Source organism: Arachis stenosperma, chromosome 6 (genome assembly GCF_014773155.1).
Source record: "Arachis stenosperma cultivar V10309 chromosome 6, arast.V10309.gnm1.PFL2, whole genome shotgun sequence".
Lineage (NCBI taxonomy): Eukaryota > Viridiplantae > Streptophyta > Magnoliopsida > Fabales > Fabaceae > Arachis > Arachis stenosperma.
The window spans coordinates 104,632,007-104,649,328 of NC_080382.1; positions in this window are offsets into that span (position 1 = coordinate 104,632,007).

Below are 17,322 nucleotides of genomic sequence, written 5' to 3' on the forward strand. Positions count from 1 at the left end.
TCTGGATCAATTTCAACAAGAGTGCCTTTATCCCTGTTCCTGCTCATATGAAAGAGAAGAAAACAAGAGAAGAAAGAGGAATCCTCTATGTCACAGTATAGAGATTCCTTTATGTTAGTAGAAAAAGAAGGGAGTAGAATCATGAAGAAGAATTCGGATTTTTAGATGGAGAGAGGTGAAGAAAAGTGTTAGTAAATAAATAATTAAATAGAAGAAGAAAAGAGAAGGGAGATTTCAAAATTAATTAAAAAAAGGGGGTTAGTAATTTTCGAAAATTAAAGATAAAATTAAAATTAAAATTAAAATTTGAAACAATTAATTAATTAAAAAGAATTTTTTTTTTGAAAAAGGGGTAAGATATTTTCGAAAATTAGAGAGGGAAAAATAATTAGGTGGTTTTGAAAAGGATAAGAAACAAACAAAAAGTTAGTTAGTTGATTGAAAAAGATATTGAAATTAAATTTCAAAAAGATAAGAAGAAAAGGAGTTAGATAAGATATTTTGAAATCAAATTTTGAAAAATATAAAATTTTAAAAAGGATAAGATAAAAAGATAAGATAAAAGTTTTAAGAAAAAGATATTTTGAAAAAGATTTAATTTTTAAAATGACTTAACTAACAAGAAACTACAAGATAAGATTCTAGAATTTAAAGATTGAACCTTTCTTAACAAGAAAGTAACAAACTTCAAATTTTTGAACCAATCACATTAATTGTTAGCTAATTTTCAAAAATTAGATATAAAAGCTAGGAAAAAGATTTTTGAAAAATAATTTTTAAAATTTTCGAAAATAATAAAAAAATGAAAGATATGATTTTTGAAAAAGATTTTAAAAAGATAAGATTTTTAAAATTGAAATTTTGACTTGACTTGTAAGAAACAACTAATTTTGAAAATTTTTGACCAAGTCAATCCCAAAATTTCGAAATTTTGGAGGGAAATAAGGAAAAGATATATTTTTTTGATTTTTGAATTTTAATTATGAGAGAGAAAAACAACAAAAACACTCAATGCATGAAATTTTTAGATCAAAACAATGAATGCATGCAAGAATGCTATGAATGTCAAGATGAACACCAAGAACACTTTGAAGATCATGATGAACATCAAGAACATAATTTTGAAAAATTTTTGATGCAAAGAAAACATGCAAGACACCAAACTTAGAAATCTTTAATGCATGGACTCTAACAAACGAAAAATGCATATGAAAAACAACAAACAACACAAAACAAGAAAACATCAAGATCAAACAAGAGGACTTATCAAGAACAACTTGAAGATCATGAAGAACACTATGAATGCATGGAGTTTTCGAAAAATACAAGAAAAATTTTTAAAGCATGCAATTGACACCAATACTTAAAAATTGACTCAAGACTCAAACAAGAAACACAAAATATTTTTGATTTTTGTGATTTTATTAATTTTTTTGGATTTTTATTAATTTTTTTTTCGAAAATAAAGTTTAGAAAAACGAAAAATAAAAGAAAAATTTTGAAAAAGATTTTTGAAAAGAAAATTACCTAATCTGAGCAACAAGATGAACCGTCAGTTGTCCATACTCGAACAATCCCCGGCAACGGCGCCAAAAACTTGGTGGACGAAATTGTGATCCATATTCTTTTGTACTTGTATGAAATCATTATTATGGCACCGGTTGAATTCACAACTCCGTTCAACTAACCAGCAAGTGTACTGGGTCGTCCAAGTAATAAACCTTACGTGAGTAAGGGTCGATCCCACAGAGATTGTTGGCATGAAGCAAGCTATGGTCACCTTGTAAATCTCAGTTAGGCAGATTAAATTGGTTTATGGTTTCGAAAATTAATAATAAAATAGAAATAATAAAAGGGATAGAATACTTATGCAGATTCATTGGTGGGAATTTCAGATAAGCGAATGGAGATACTGTATGGCTCAAGAACACCTACTTTCCTATTGCTTCAACTCAATTCTTCTTACTCCTTTCCATGGCAAGCTGTGTATAGGGGTTCACCGTTCGACGATGGCTACTTTGTATCCTCTCTGGAAAATGGTCCTCTGCGCTGTCACTCGCATGGCTAATCGTCTGGAGGCATCACACTGGCCGAAGACTACATCCCATCCTCACAGTGAAAACTACGCTCACGCGCTCTGTCACAGCACGGCTAATCACTGGTTGGTTCCCGCTCCTGCTGGAATAGAATCCCTTGATTCTTTTGCGTCTGTCACTAACGCCCAGCACTTGCGAGTCTGAAGCACGTCACAGTCATTCATTACCGGAATCCTACTCGGAATACCACAGACAAGGTTAGACTTTCCGGATTCCCAGGATCCTACTCGGAATACCACAGACAAGGTTAGACTTTCCGGATCCTCATGAATGCCGCCATATATCTAGCTTATAACACGAAGATTCTGTTGGGGAATCTAAGAGATACACATTCAAGCTCGGTTGCATGTAGAACGAAGGTGGTTGTCAATCACGCGCGTTCATAGGTGAGAATAATGATGAGCGTCACATAATCATCACATTCATCATGTTCTTGGGTGCGAATGAATATCTTGGAATAGGAACAAGAGAGAATTGAATAAAAGGTAATAGTAATTGTATTGAAACTTTGAGGTACAGCAGAGCTCCACACCCTTAATCTATGGTGTGCAGAAACTCCACCGTTGAAAATACATAAGTGAAAGGTTCAGGCATGGCCGAATGGCCAGCCCCCCTGAGTGATCAAGAGACCGAATAATCACAGGCTAAACAGTCAAGAGATTAAACTGTCAAAAGATGTCTAATACAATAGTTAAATGTTCTATTTATAATAAATAGCTCCTAGGGTTTACATGAGTAAGTAATTGATGCATAAATCCACTTCCGAGGCCCACTGGGTATATGCTTGGGCTGAGCTTAATCAATCCACGAGCTGAGGCTCCTCTTGGAGTTGAACTCCGAGTTATGACGTGTTTTGGGCGTTCAACTCCGGATCATGACGTTTTTCTGGCGTTTAACTCCAGACAGCAGCATGTACTTGGCGTTCAACGCCAAGTTACGTCATCAATTTCCTAATGAAGTATAAACTATTATATATTGCTGGAAAGCTCTGGATGTCTACTTTCCAACGCCGTTGAGAGCGCGCCATTTGGAATTCTGTAGCTCCATAAAATCTATTTTGAGTGCAGGGAGGTCAGATTCCAACAGCATCAGCAGTCCTTTTGTCAGCCTTTTTCAGAGTTTTGCTCAAGTCCCTCAATTTCAGCCAGAATTTACCTGAAATCACAGAAAAATACACAAACTCATAGTAAAGTCCAGAAATGTGAATTTAACATAAAAACTAAGGAAAACATCCCTAAAAGTAGCTTGAACTTACTAAAAACTACCTAAAAAGAATGCCAAAAAGCATATAAATTATCCGCTCATCAACAGGACAGCATTCAAAACACCACTGGGAACATTCCCATATCAACTGGTTTATGGGAAAGCCTGCCATTTACCATTAGAATTGGAACACAAAGCTCTTTGGGCCATCAAGATACTGAACTTTGACAGCATTGCTGTTGGTGCAAAGAGGATCTTGCAACTACAACAGATAGAGGAATTCAGGTCACAAGCCTATGAAAATACTAAGATATATAAGGAGAAGGAAAAAAGGAGACATGACCTGCATCTTGCACCCAGGGATTCGAAAAGGGGTAGCAAGTACTCCTCTACAATTCCAAATTGAGACTATTCCCAGGGAAATTCAAATCGAGGTGGTCAGGGCCTTTCATTGTCACTAAAGTCTCACCATATGGACACATCGAAATCATGGATGAAAGGTCAGGGAGGACTTTTACAGTGAACGGACAAAGACTCAAGCATTATCTGGGCAACATGGGGGAAAGCCCCAGAGTAAACTATCATCTCAAGTAGAGGAGGAATCGTCAAGCTAGTGACGATAAAGAAGCGCTTTGTTGGGAGGCAACCCAACCTTAGGTAACTAATTTTTCAACTGCATTTCAATAAAGATCACAAGTTGTTTCCCCTGCATTGCAAGGAGCTAAGTTTGGTGTTCCACACCAAAACAATTCAAGAGTGAAAGTGCGATTCTAAGTTTGGTGTCCCACCAGAGGATGCTAGTTAGAATCACATTATACTCTCAAAGCACATTGCTAGCTCTAACCAATTAAGGGAACCACTTGGATATAGATTAGTCTTTAGTTAATTGGTTGCTAACAGCAAGATACGAGGTTCTACGCATGCATGCAAGGTTTTGTAGTAAACAAGGAACTAAGTTTGGTGTGCACACACCCAAAATAAGTTCAGAAATCATAAGCTTACATGCGAGCTGACTATACCTCAAGTGCTTGGCAAACAAGCAACTTCCAATAACCTTGCAGGAAGCTTATGAGGAGATGGTGCACCTTCAACTAAGAAAGTAAGGCATCAAGAACTATGACAATGACAACAAGAATGCAACTGGATTGGCAGAGCAAACCATCTCTCAAAGGTTGTATTGCTACTTAATTTCATTACTCATCTTATTAAAAATTGGAAGTCCGAATGCACTGTTAATTAATAGTCATGCGTTGATTAGAACCTAGTTCAACTCTGCATTTTAAGTTTTATTGCTTAGGTCTATGTTTGCTGGTCCTTTAAGTGTCATTGCATCATATCTTTACTTATTGTATGCTTGTCTTTAAAATCAAATGAAGAAGAGAATGTTTGTGTTTCAAAAGACCAGAGTGGAGTTCATAATATGGAGTAATTTTCTGAATCTTTGGTGTAATCATAAGTTAGCTAAGTTGGTTCAACCATGAGGTGGGAAGACAACTATCTGTCCTGAGCACTTTGATGTGAATACACCCATGAGACTAAGTAAATAGCAAGATCCTAATAAGAGTAAGGGAAAGAACACTTAAAGTGAAAAAAATAAAAGAAAAAGAGTAAGCAATAAGGCTAGGCACCAATGGTTTTAAACTTGAGGCATGTGTCTGTGGAGCTCCTGTGTGAGGGATCTACTTGGATGAATAAGCTCTTAGGGGTGCCTTATCACCTGGTAACTTGGGTTAACTAACTCGGGATTATCAGCTGAAAGTCCACTATCAAGAGTAACCCTCACTACAGAGCATTTAGTAACCCAAAGAGGTGCTGGACACCAAGGTCTCAAGAAAAGAAAATAAATAAACCATATGCCTGTGGTGTGTATGTATGGGAGAGAGACTTGAGGAAGTAAGTCCGTAGGGGTGTTTCAACACCTAGCACCTTGAACCAACTGGTTCGGGAGTGTTGGCTGAAAGCTTAATTTAAAGAGTTGCCCCCTTACAGAGCACCTAGCCTGAAGAACACAAATAAGCCCTAAAATGACAATAAAAGGATCAATAAAAGTCTCATGGTATGTAAGCAAAACCAGTGTTTTAGAACATGATAAAGGTCTGAAAGTCAGTAATGGAATGAACCTAAGTTGCTATGCATGAAACCACCATAAAATCAGTAACATGATCTCCACAAGAATGACTCATTTCTCTTGGCATTCCATTCATCAATCTCTTGTTCCAGTACTTGCTTAGGGACAAGCAAGCTTTAAGTTTGGTGTTGTGATGCAAGGGCATCTTGGCCAGTTTCACTGACCTTTTCTTTACTGTTTTTAAGGTAGTTTCATGCATTTCCTTAGGAAATAAGCTAGTTTTGGGTAGATATTCACTTACACCTTGATTCAAGCATACATTGTGCATTTTACATGATTTCATGAGGATTTTGCATGAATTTAGTGACAAAATTGTATGTTGCATTACCCATGACTTGGACTAAAACTTTGATGCAGTCTATTGCTTGATTTCAGGACCAAAGGAAGCAGGGAAGAATCACTTAGCAGTCACGTTAATCTAATTAACGTGGCCACTAACGTGGAATGGGAGGTAACTTGCAAAGTTAATGAGAAAAGTGATTGCCAATAACGCTCTCGAAGCCATCATTGCCCACGTTAAGAGTCACGTTAACTAAGTTAACGTGAGCTCTAACGTGAAGAAAGGATTTTGAGCCAACGTTAGTGACACTTAACATTATCACTAACGTTGGCCAATGATCATAAGTGGCCACGTTAGAGTCCACGTTAACTTCGTTAACGTGGCCTCTAACGTCAACAAGGGGAAGGAAGCCAACGTTAGTGACATTCAACATTGTCACTAACGTTGGCCTAAGGTGCAATGTACCACGTTAACTTCCACGTTAACTTGGTTAACGTGGGAGCTAACGTGAGAGGCAAGAATGATCGACAACATTAGTGACACCCAACATTGTCACTAACATTGGAAGCAACCACAAAACCCCAAGGAGCCACATTAACTTCTACGTTAACTTAGTTAACGTGGAAGCTAACGGCAATAAGTGAAAGATGAGCCAACGTTAGTGACACTCAACATTGTCACTAACGTTGGAAATGGTTTGCAAAGCCACGTTAGAAGCCACGTTAACCCAGTTAATATGGACTCTAACGTGAATAGGGGCATATTGGAACGTTAGTGACAATGTTAAGTGTCACTAACGTTCTCGAAGATTGGCATGCCTACGTTAAAAGAGCCACGTTAACTAAGTTAACGTGGACTCTAACGTGGAAAAGGGGGAGGCTCTCAACGTTATTGGAAAAGTTGAGTCCCAATAACGTGTGCAAAGGACAAAGAGGCAACGTTAGTGGCAACGTTTGTGCCACTAACGTTGAGGTTAACATAGCCTTTACTTGGGTAAGAAACGTTAGTGAAAAAGTTGAATGACACTAACGTTTTCGAACCCATTTTCTCACTGAATGTTAACACTTCTAACGTCCTGAGCTAAAGTCTCTGTCCACTTCACACTTTCTCTCTGCAAGTAAAACCAAGCCCAAATGAAGAAAAGAACTGCTTCAAACTCAAGATCCAAAGGCCCAAGACTTGAAGAACCAACTAGAAGCTGAGAAGAGTAGTATATATAGGAGTAGCTTTGAATTATTAGAGAGTTCGGGAGGTTGGAAGGAGAGCACTACTCTCTGTATTTTACTCTGCTTTTCTAGTTCCATGATGTATTCTCCATCTTTGTTTTCATTTTCTAGAGCTATGAACAACTAAACCCCTTTCATTGGGTTAGGGAGCTCTGTTGTAATTTGATGGATCAATACTAGTTTTCATTATTCTTCTTCTATCTTTTCTCTTGATTTTACTTGAAAGCTTTCGATCTTCATCCTATTGGGTAGTTATCTTGGAAAAGGAGCTATTCAAACTTGGATCTCTTCTGAGCTTTGAAAGAGGAATGAAGAGATCAAGCTAGAAATGCTTTCTCATGCTGGACCAAATTGGGTTTGGATGGATATGTGACTATAATCCTCTCAATACTTGATTTGGGAAATGCATGTGGTATAATCAGTGACCACACTTCATCTCTTCTCATGAGCAATTGACCAAGGAATTGGCTCTTGATCAAGATTTGAGAGATTGAATTACAAGAAATTGTAATTCAATCAACTAAGATTGCTAAGGAGATCAATGATTGCATTGATTGAGGAAGAGATGAAAATGAACTTGATCCGGAGAATTGCAACATCTCCTGCACCCAATGAATTCCCCAATTCTGATCTCACCCATTCTCTTCAATTTCTGCGTTTACTTTCATGAGCAAACACCCCATTCCCATTTATCATTCAGCAATTTAATTTCAGTCATTTACTTCCAGTTCTTTAATTCTAGCATTTACTTTTTCGTCATTTACATTCCAGCATTTTATTTTCTGCAACTCTCAACCCAAATTCTGAATTAGCTCAACTAGAACATTCTTCCAATTAAAGTTGCTTGATCAATCAATTCCTGTGGGATTCGACCTCACTCTATTGTGAGTTTTTACTTGACGACAAATTCGGTACACTTGCCGAAGGAAATTTGTTGAGAGACAATTTCCTCATGCATCAAGTTTATGGCGCCATTGCCGGGGATTGATTGTGCATCAACAATGACTAAATTAGAAGATCACTAGATTGAGCATTTTTGGTTTTGTTGATTTAATTTTCTGTTTGAGTAATTTACTTTCTGTCTTAGTTAACTTCTCCCCTTCCCCCTCTACTCTTTCATTTTCCTTGTTATTTACCCTTCATTTTGCTAACCCACTAACTGTTTGATATATTGCATCACTCACAACTAACAGTAATTCTGACAGCAATACTATCTGCACATATTGTTACTTGTTTGTACTTGTTGATTGTATGACAGCAATACTATCATTCTGGGTGTTTAGAAAAACTCCCAGTAAAGAAGGATTCCTGGCGTTTAATGCCAGCCAGGGTATCTCGCTGGGCGTTAAACGCCCAAAGAGGCAGCCAAGTGGGCTTTAAACGCCAGAATGGATAGCATTCTGGGCGTTCAACGGCAGGATGACACAAGGGAGGTAATTTTGTTTCCAATTCAAATTTTTTCAATTTTTCATGTTTTAATTCATAACTTTTTGCATCAACCATATTTTAAAGATTTATCTTTCAATTTTTTTATGTTTTTTAAAATTTTCAAACTAATTTTTCAAAAATCTTTTTCTTAACCTTATCTCATATTTTCGAAAATCCTTGCTAACAAATTAATGTTTTGATTCAAAAATTTCAAGTTTGTTACTTTCTTGTTAAGAAAGGTTCAATCTTTAAATTCTAGAATCATATCTTTTAGTTTCATGAAAGAGAAGCAGAAATGGCAGCCAAAACCAACAACAATGTTAGAGATGCAAGGAAGATGCTTTTAAGTTTGGGGAGGTCGTCTAACCGATCGGCATTTTTGGGTGGCAAATTTCTAATCCCAACACTTTTGCATTTTATTTTTAGGTCTTTTAGAATTTTTAGTTGCATTTTGCATATATATAATAAGCTTAGCCAAAATAATGAAACTTTCCAAGGAATTTATCTATAGGGCACCCCAATTGATTGAAAATTTTTTTTAGAACTTGCTTGAATGATATATATTGTGGATCTTGTTTTTGAGCTAAGAATACATAAGCATGTGAGTTTTGAGTCTAATTGTGTGGTTACATCATATAACCACTTATTTCCATTCTTGTGTGCATTGTTCTCTTTCTATGGTTGTAATCTTTGATTTGTTTGATTCTATATGTCCATTATTTTGTGTATAACTGCACTTATATGATTGAGGCCATTGTTTCATTAAGCTCACTTAGCCAAATAGCCATACCTTTTATATTCCATTGTTAGCCAACTTTGAGCCTATGCTAAACCCACTTGTTCTCAATTTTAGCACATTACAAGCCTTAAGTGAAAAATAATAAATGTTCTTTGTTTGGATCTTTGATTAGCTTAAGCTAGTGAGTGTGTTTATCATTTAATTGTGGGAGAAATTGGGAACATTGGTTGGGATAAAGGTGTGTTTTTATATTTTTGTCAAAATTTTGGGAATTGGGTACATACTCATGTTTTAATCATGTTTAAACCATATGCATTGATACTTTTGTATATACTTTATTGCAAAAAAAAAATAATACAAAATAAAGAAAAATAAAAAGAAAAAATAGAAAAAAGAAAAGAAGAATAAAAGTAATAAAAGGGGACAAAATGCCCCAAAGTAAAGTTCAATAAAAATTAATGCATATGGGTTGTGATAAAAAAGAGAATGCATGAGTGTATGAAAAAGTGAAGAATGGGTAGTTAGGTTAGCATTTGAATTGTATAGGTTGTAGGTTAGGTGAGAAGTCTAAGTTAATCAAAGATTCAAATTTCAAATCCACTTGACCAATTACAATCTCACCTGGACCCTATCCCCATTACAACCTTTGGGAAAGTCCTCATGATATTTGTATGCATGCATGAAATAATTGTTGATTGTTAGATGAAAAAAAAATCTTGGAAAGCATGATTAGAGGAGAATTGAGTGAATCAACCCTATACACTAGAGTGACTAGAGCAGATACACATCCGGTGAGGGTTTGATTGCTCAATTACATGTTTTCACCTATGATCATCATTTCTTGCAAGTTTGAAAAATCTTTTCAAAAACTCAATCCAATTGTGGGTTTGATTTGATTGCTATTGCTTTAGCCCGTATGCTTATATATGCTTTCTGAAAGTTCATTTATTTTGACCAAGTAGTTGCATTCATTTAGATAATGGTATGTAGGTAGTTGCATTTTGATAGCTTGCATTGAATAAATGTTGATCTCCTTTATTTCTTTCTTGAGTTTAGCATGAGGACATGCTTGGTTTAAGTGTGGGTAGGTTTGATAAACCCCAATTTTGTGGTTTATCTTGTGCTTAATTTAGGAGATTTTATCAACTTATCTCACATTTATTAAATGAAATAACATGGTTTTGTAACTCTCCCTGAATTTGTGCTTAAGTGTGAAAACATGCTTTTTGTGCCCTTAAATTGGTAATTTTAATTCACTTTAATTCCATTCGATGCCTTGATATGTTTGTTGAGTGATTTCAGTTTCATAAGATAAGTTTTGGATGAAAGAAGTGAAGAGAAAAGCATGCAAAGTTGATAATTCATGAAGAAATGAGCATTTGGAGAATTGAGGGTCACATGCACGCATCACCCACGCGTACGCATGAGTTGAAGATTTGCAAGCCATGCACACACGTCACTCACGCGTACGCGTGAGGAGGAAATTGGCCATCGATGTGCATGCGTCGTCCACGCGCACGTGTGACGAGCAGCACGTGACTCACTTAAAGTGAATTCGCTGGGGGCAATTTCTGAGCTTTCCAGGCCCAAATCCATGTCGTTTCTGAGGCTATTTTATGCAGAATTCAAGCTTGGGCAAAGGGGGAGCAATTAGTTTTAAGTTAGCATCATGTAGGTTAGTTTCTAGAGAGAGAAGCTCCATTTTCTCTCTAGAATTAGGGTTCTTAGGGTTATTTGCATATTTGATCTAGGGTTTAATTCTTGTTTTCATTTTGTTTTCTTTACAATTTCTTGTTCTTATATCTTTGGTCTTCTTAGTTTTCTTGTTAATTTCCTCTTTTAGCCTCTTTTATGTTTATGAGCATCCTTGTTGGATTTGGTTTTTATTTAATGCAATTGATGTTTCTTTTATGTTCTTATGGTTAATTGCTTTGTTTATTGTTGATTCCTTGCATTGGGTAGTTGTAGATTTACATTTCTTGCAATTTTACCATGTTTTCTTTTATGCCTTCCAAGTGTTTGACAAAATACTTGGTTGGATGTTAGAGTAGCTTTTTGAGCATTCTTGGCTTGGAAAGAGGAATTAGACAATCTTGAGTCATGAATACCTAACTCATGTTGGTTAAATAGATTTGTTAGCTAATATTATTTTCATTGACGCTAATCTTTTGCTAATTCAATTCGTAAGTTGATTAGGACTTTTGGATTGAGATGAGCTAGTGTTATTTGACTTTCTCTCATGTGAAGATAATATTATACCTTCTTCCATGTTGGAGATGACGAAATAGGATAAATTCTTGTTAATTATTGTTATTAGTGACTAGATGGTACACAAAATTGCGATACACAACTTCGTGTAGCTGACCAGCAAGTGCACTGGGTCGTCCAAGTAATACCTTACGTGAGTAAGGGTCGATCCCACGGAGATTATTGGCTTGAAGCAAGCTATGGGCATCTTGTAAATCTCAGTCAGGCAGATTCAAATGGTTATGAAGCTTTGATAATTAAAAGATAAATAAACATAAAATAAAGATAGAGATACTTATATAATTCATTGGTGGGAATTTCAAATAAGCGTATGTAGATGCATTATTCCTTCTGAATCTCTGTTTTTCTACTGTCTTCATTCAATCATTCATACTCCTTTCCATGGCAAGCTATATGTTGGGGATCACTGTTGTCAATGGCTACCTCCTGTACTCTCAGTGAAAATGGTCCTCTACGGTTTCTATACGGCTAATCAACTGTCGAATTTCTCGTCTCGGATGAAAAATACCAGGCACAGCTACTGCATGGCTAATCAGCTGCTGGTTTTCAATCGTGTCGGAATAAGATCTAATGATCCTTTTGCGCACTGTCACGGCGCCCCACAGTCGCGAGTTTGAAGCCCGTCACAGTCATCCCTTCCCATATCCTACTCAGAATACCACAGATAAGGTTTAGACTTTCCAGATCTCAAGAATGCTGCCAATTGTTTCTAGCCTATACCACGAAGGTTCTAACCTCGGATTCAGATGCCCCATTGTCAGAGGGGGAAATGATGTGAATCGTTGATTAGAGACCCAAGAGATATGCATTCAAGCTTGTTTTCATGTAAAACGGAAGTGTTTGTCAGGCACGCATTCATAAGTGAGAATGGTGATGAGTGTCACTTGATCATCACATTCATCATGTTCTTGTATGCGAATGAATATCTTGGAATAAGAATAAGCTTGAATTGAATTGAAGAACAATAGTACTTTGGATTAATACTCGAGGAACAGCAGAGCTCCACACCTTAATCTGTGGTGTGTAGAAACTCCACTGTTGAAATTACAAAAGAACAAGGTCTAGGCATGGCCGAATGGCCAGCCTCCTAAAAGTGATAAAAAGATCAAAAGATGATCCAAAGATAGTCTAAAAAATGATCTCCAGATATCAGTACAATGGTAAAAAGTCCTATTTATACTAAACTAGTTACTAGGATTACAAAAATAAGTAAATGATGCAGAAATCCACTTCCGGGCCCACTTGGTGTGTGCTTGGGCTGAGCATTGAAGCTTTCATGTGTAGAGACTTTTCTTGAAGTTAAATGCCAGCTTTTATGCCAGTTTGGGCGTTTAACTCCAGCTTTTATCCTGTTTTTGGCGTTTAACGCCAGAATAGGGCAGGAAATTGGCGTTTGAACGCTAGTTTGCGTCATCAAAACTCGGGCAAAGTATGGACTATTATATATTGCTGGAAAGCTCAGGATGTCTACCTTTCAACGCAATTGAGAGCGCACCAATTGGGCTTATGTAGCTCCAGAAAATTCATTTCGAGTGCAGAGAGGTCAGAATCCAACAGCATCTGCAGTCCTTTTTCAGCCTCTGAATCGGATTTTTGCTCAGGTCCCTCAATTTCAGCCAGAAAATATCTGAAATCATAAGAAAACATACAAACTCATAGCAAAGTCCAGAAATGTAAATTTTGCTTAAAAACTAAAAAAAATATACTAAAAAGTAGCTAGATCCTACTAAAAACTACCTAAAAATAATGTCAAAAAGCGTATAAATTATCCGCTCATCCCTAGGATAGAAAGCCTATATTCTCAATTCTTGGCATGAATGTCTCTCTTTATTAATGCTTTCTTTAGTTTTTTGCTTTACTTTTCTTGTAATTTATTTTTCCGCCCCTTTTATCCCCCCTTTGTTCCTTCATAGCCAATAATTGACCACTTTATTGCAATTCCTTGTGAGACGACCTGAGTTTTGAATACTTCGGTTACTTTTCATTGGGGTTTGTACTTGTGACAACCAAAATCATTTAAAATTTGATTTGAGGACCAACTATTGGTTTGGACTATGCTTACAACGAAATTAATTGGTCAAATTCTGAACCGGTATAAATCTTCTTATCATTTACTCCATTAGCCTTGACAGTATCACAGATCTACAGGAAATTCGATATGAATTTGTTGGGGTCCTCCTGTGGGAGTCCATAAAACTGGCAATTTTGTTATACCCTAGTGACTGTTTGAGGCTTAAGCTCAAAATTGTTGGCACCAATGACAAGTATGGATATGCTGTGCCCATAGAAGTAAGATGTAGGTGCAGTGTAGGAGCCAAGGACCTTCCTTGCGTCTCCTCCAGCGTTTGGATTGGCTGCCATAATTGTATCTTCGGCTTTCTTCTCAAAATTTCATGGGATTCCCTCCGGCTTTGCAAGCTTAAGCTTGTTGCAAACGCCGCCTCAAGGTCCTCTCAGGTTCAGGGTCAGGATCAACAAGAGGTTCTTTATCCTTGTTCCTACTCATAAACAAGAAAAACAAACCAAGGAAAGGAAATGTGGGAGGATTTCCTATGAGAAACTCTAATAAAGATATCAAATGAGATAAAGGAAGTAGTAAAAATAATTAAAAATAAGGATGGGGGATTTAGTTCAAAGAGTTTTCGAAAACAAAGAAAAAGAAAAAGGTTAAGAAGTTTTCGAAAAAGAAAGAAAGAAAGAAAAGAAAAATTAAAGAAATACCAATCTTAAATTTAAAATAGGATAAAGCAACCAATTAACTAACAAGATTTGAAAATAAAGATATAAGATGTGATTTGAAAATTTTCAAAAATTTAGAGAGAGAAAAAGTCAAATAAAGATTTTAAAATTGAAATTTGAAAGAAAGAAAAACTAAAGAAAATACTAAATTTAGAAATTTGAATTTTAAAATAGAGACAAGATAAAGTAAAAAAAATTGAAAATCAAGGGAAAAGATAAGATAAAGATCAAAGATCAAGAAAGATAAACAAGATATGATTAAGGAAAATTAAATTAAATTAAAAAGATCACTAGCGGGACGCCAAACTTAAAAATTTAAATCAAGATAAGAAAAAGACTAAAAAATTTTCGAAAATTTAAAAGAAAAGAAAAACACTAAAAAGACACCAAACTTAAAATTTGAAATTAAGTAATAAGAAGGTAGCAAGAGTTTCAAAAATCAAAGGAAAAAGATAAACAAGGAAGAAATCAAAATTTTCAAGAAAGCAAACAAGATCAAATTTGAAAATCAAGAAAAAGAAAAGAATTAACCAGAACTACTAAGAAACACTAAACTTAAAATTTGAAACAAAGTTCGAAAAAGAGAAAAAGATGACTAAGATGAATTTTCAAAAAATTTTAAGAAAATAAATAAAGAAGGTTCAAAATTTAAAAGGAAAAACAATTAAATGAAAAACTAGTAAAAGTACCTAATCTAAGCAATAAGACAACTGGTAGTTGTCAATCACGAACAATTCCCGGTAACGGCGCCAAAAACTTGATGCGCGAAATGAGAACTCGCACAACTTCACCGGCAAGTGCACTGGGTCATTCAAGTAATACCTCAGGTTAGTGAGGGTCGATCCCACAAGGATTGTTGGATTGAGCCAGCAATAGTTATCTTGCTAGACTTAGTTTGGCAAATAGAAAAAGAGTTGTTGTTGTTGAATTCGCATAAAGCAAAATAATAAAGAAAATAAAGAAAGCAATTAAAGGTTTGGTAAAAAGATAATATATGGAAGCAGTTAAGGCTTTGGAGATGCTTATCTTTCCGGATTAAAACATCTTACCAACCACTTTAACAATGAATAATTCATTCTATGGCAAACCATAAATGACTAAAGCCTACTCTTGTAGCGAGTTAATCTTCTCTAATCTTACTAAAATGCCACAGACAAGGTCAATTTTTTCAAATCAGAGGGTGAAGTTCAAAAAACCAGTTTAGCGCCACAGAAACCTTAATTACCCAAAGCTGACAGAATTTCATGTCACATATCCCAATCAGGCGTAGGTAACCCTCAGTTTAGGAGGAGTGTTTCCTAGCTGTTGCTCAAGCGAGAAACTCTCTTAAGAATCACAAGAGCTCATGTAGAATAAGGGCCATACTCTCGTTCCACCTAGATTCATAAGATTAAGAACGGAAATCACACCTTAGAACAGAATCAAAAATTAATTAACGTAGAGGAATAATAATAATCTTAATCCATAGAAATAAACAGAGCTCCTAACATTAACTAGGTTGTTTAGTGGCTCATAATTCACAAAGAAAATAGAGTTCTCTAAAAATTGATAATGGGGAAGAAGATCCTAAACATAGGTGATCTTCTCCTATATATACTAATCTAATAGTTGCTAGACCTAAAAAGATATTAATTCTAATTAAAAATTACAAAAAGAAAATAAAACAAGCCTAAGAGGTGCTAAATCCACTCGGAGGCTCAATAGAGGAGTGATTTGGGCTAAGGACTGGCGTTCAGCGTTGGTATGGACGTTGAACGCCTGTAAGAGGTGAAATGATGATGGCTCTGTCCTGCTGTTGGTGTTTAACGCCGGATTCTGGCTTTCAGCGCCAGGGGTCTGCTCCTTGTTAGGCATTTGAACGGTAGGCTTCACGTTTAACGGCAAATATGGCAGCGATTTCGGAAGAACAATATAAACTATTATATATTGTTGGAAAGCTCTGAAAGTTAGCTTTCTAACATCATTGAGACGGCTTCAATTAGACCTTGATAGCTCAAGTTATGCTCATTGGAATGCAAGGAGGTCAGAATTGCAGCATCTTCTATCCTTTCTTTGCTGTTGCACAAAACTTTGCCAAATTCACCCAAAATTCACCTAAAATAATAAAAATAACACAAAAACTCAAAGTAGCCTCCAAAGAGATTTTTTGCACTAAAATACATTAAAACTAAATAAAATCTAACTAAGAACACTATAAAAAACAAAAGGGAAAAAGGGTATAAGATGCTCACACATCAGGTGCCAATGACTAAAGTGAAGTGAACAAAACAATATAATAATTAAAGCCAAGATTTCATTGTAGCAGTTACGTGAAACATATAAAGTCGAGACTATTTTGTTGAGTTGTTGTGTCTATGTGTACCTTACAGATATAACATTCGTGTGGCATGCAAATATTTTGTGTTTATCTGTGTCTTAATAAAATAAAATACTTCAGCCATGTTTAAATATATATAATATAATCATAGGTCGGTGTATCCAAATTTGTCCTTGGCTATATGTTTAAAAAATATCACGATATAATGTTAATAAAAAAGACATTAAAACCAACAAAAAAGAGTTAATGTGTATTTTAGTATGAGTAGAGACTCAAGTCGGCCTCTATTTATTTTTTTGAAGGACAATGTAACCTCTATTTAAAAAGAAAGGGACATTTCGACCCCAAATAATTTATTTTGGGACAATATTAACCATATATTATAAAGGTTTAATTACTCTGTTGGTCCCTATAGTTTCACCAAATTTTTAATTAGGTCCATATACCTTTTTTTCTTTCAATTAGGTCCTACACTGCTTTGAATTTTGTAATTACGGCATTTTCATGTTAAAAATATTAAAATTAAAATAATATTTTTACCAAAATACATGCGGTCAAAGATTTAATTAAGTTTTTAATTATAAATACCTTCAATTTGCGAAGAAATATTCAGTTAATTCTAATATTTTTTACACTAGAAAGGACTTAATTACAAAATTAAAGAAGTATAGTGACTCAATTGAAAGAAAAAAAAGTATAGGGATTTGATTAAAAATTTGGTGAAACTATAAGGACCAATAGAGTGTTAAACCTATTATAAAATCCGTTAAATAGTAATAGAAATTAGTTTTGTGAGGATTTTATTAATAATTTATGGGGTTTTAAATTTCGTTTAACAATAGGACCAACTATCACTATCACTATCATCATAACTTCTACCTCTACTATTTTAATTGTG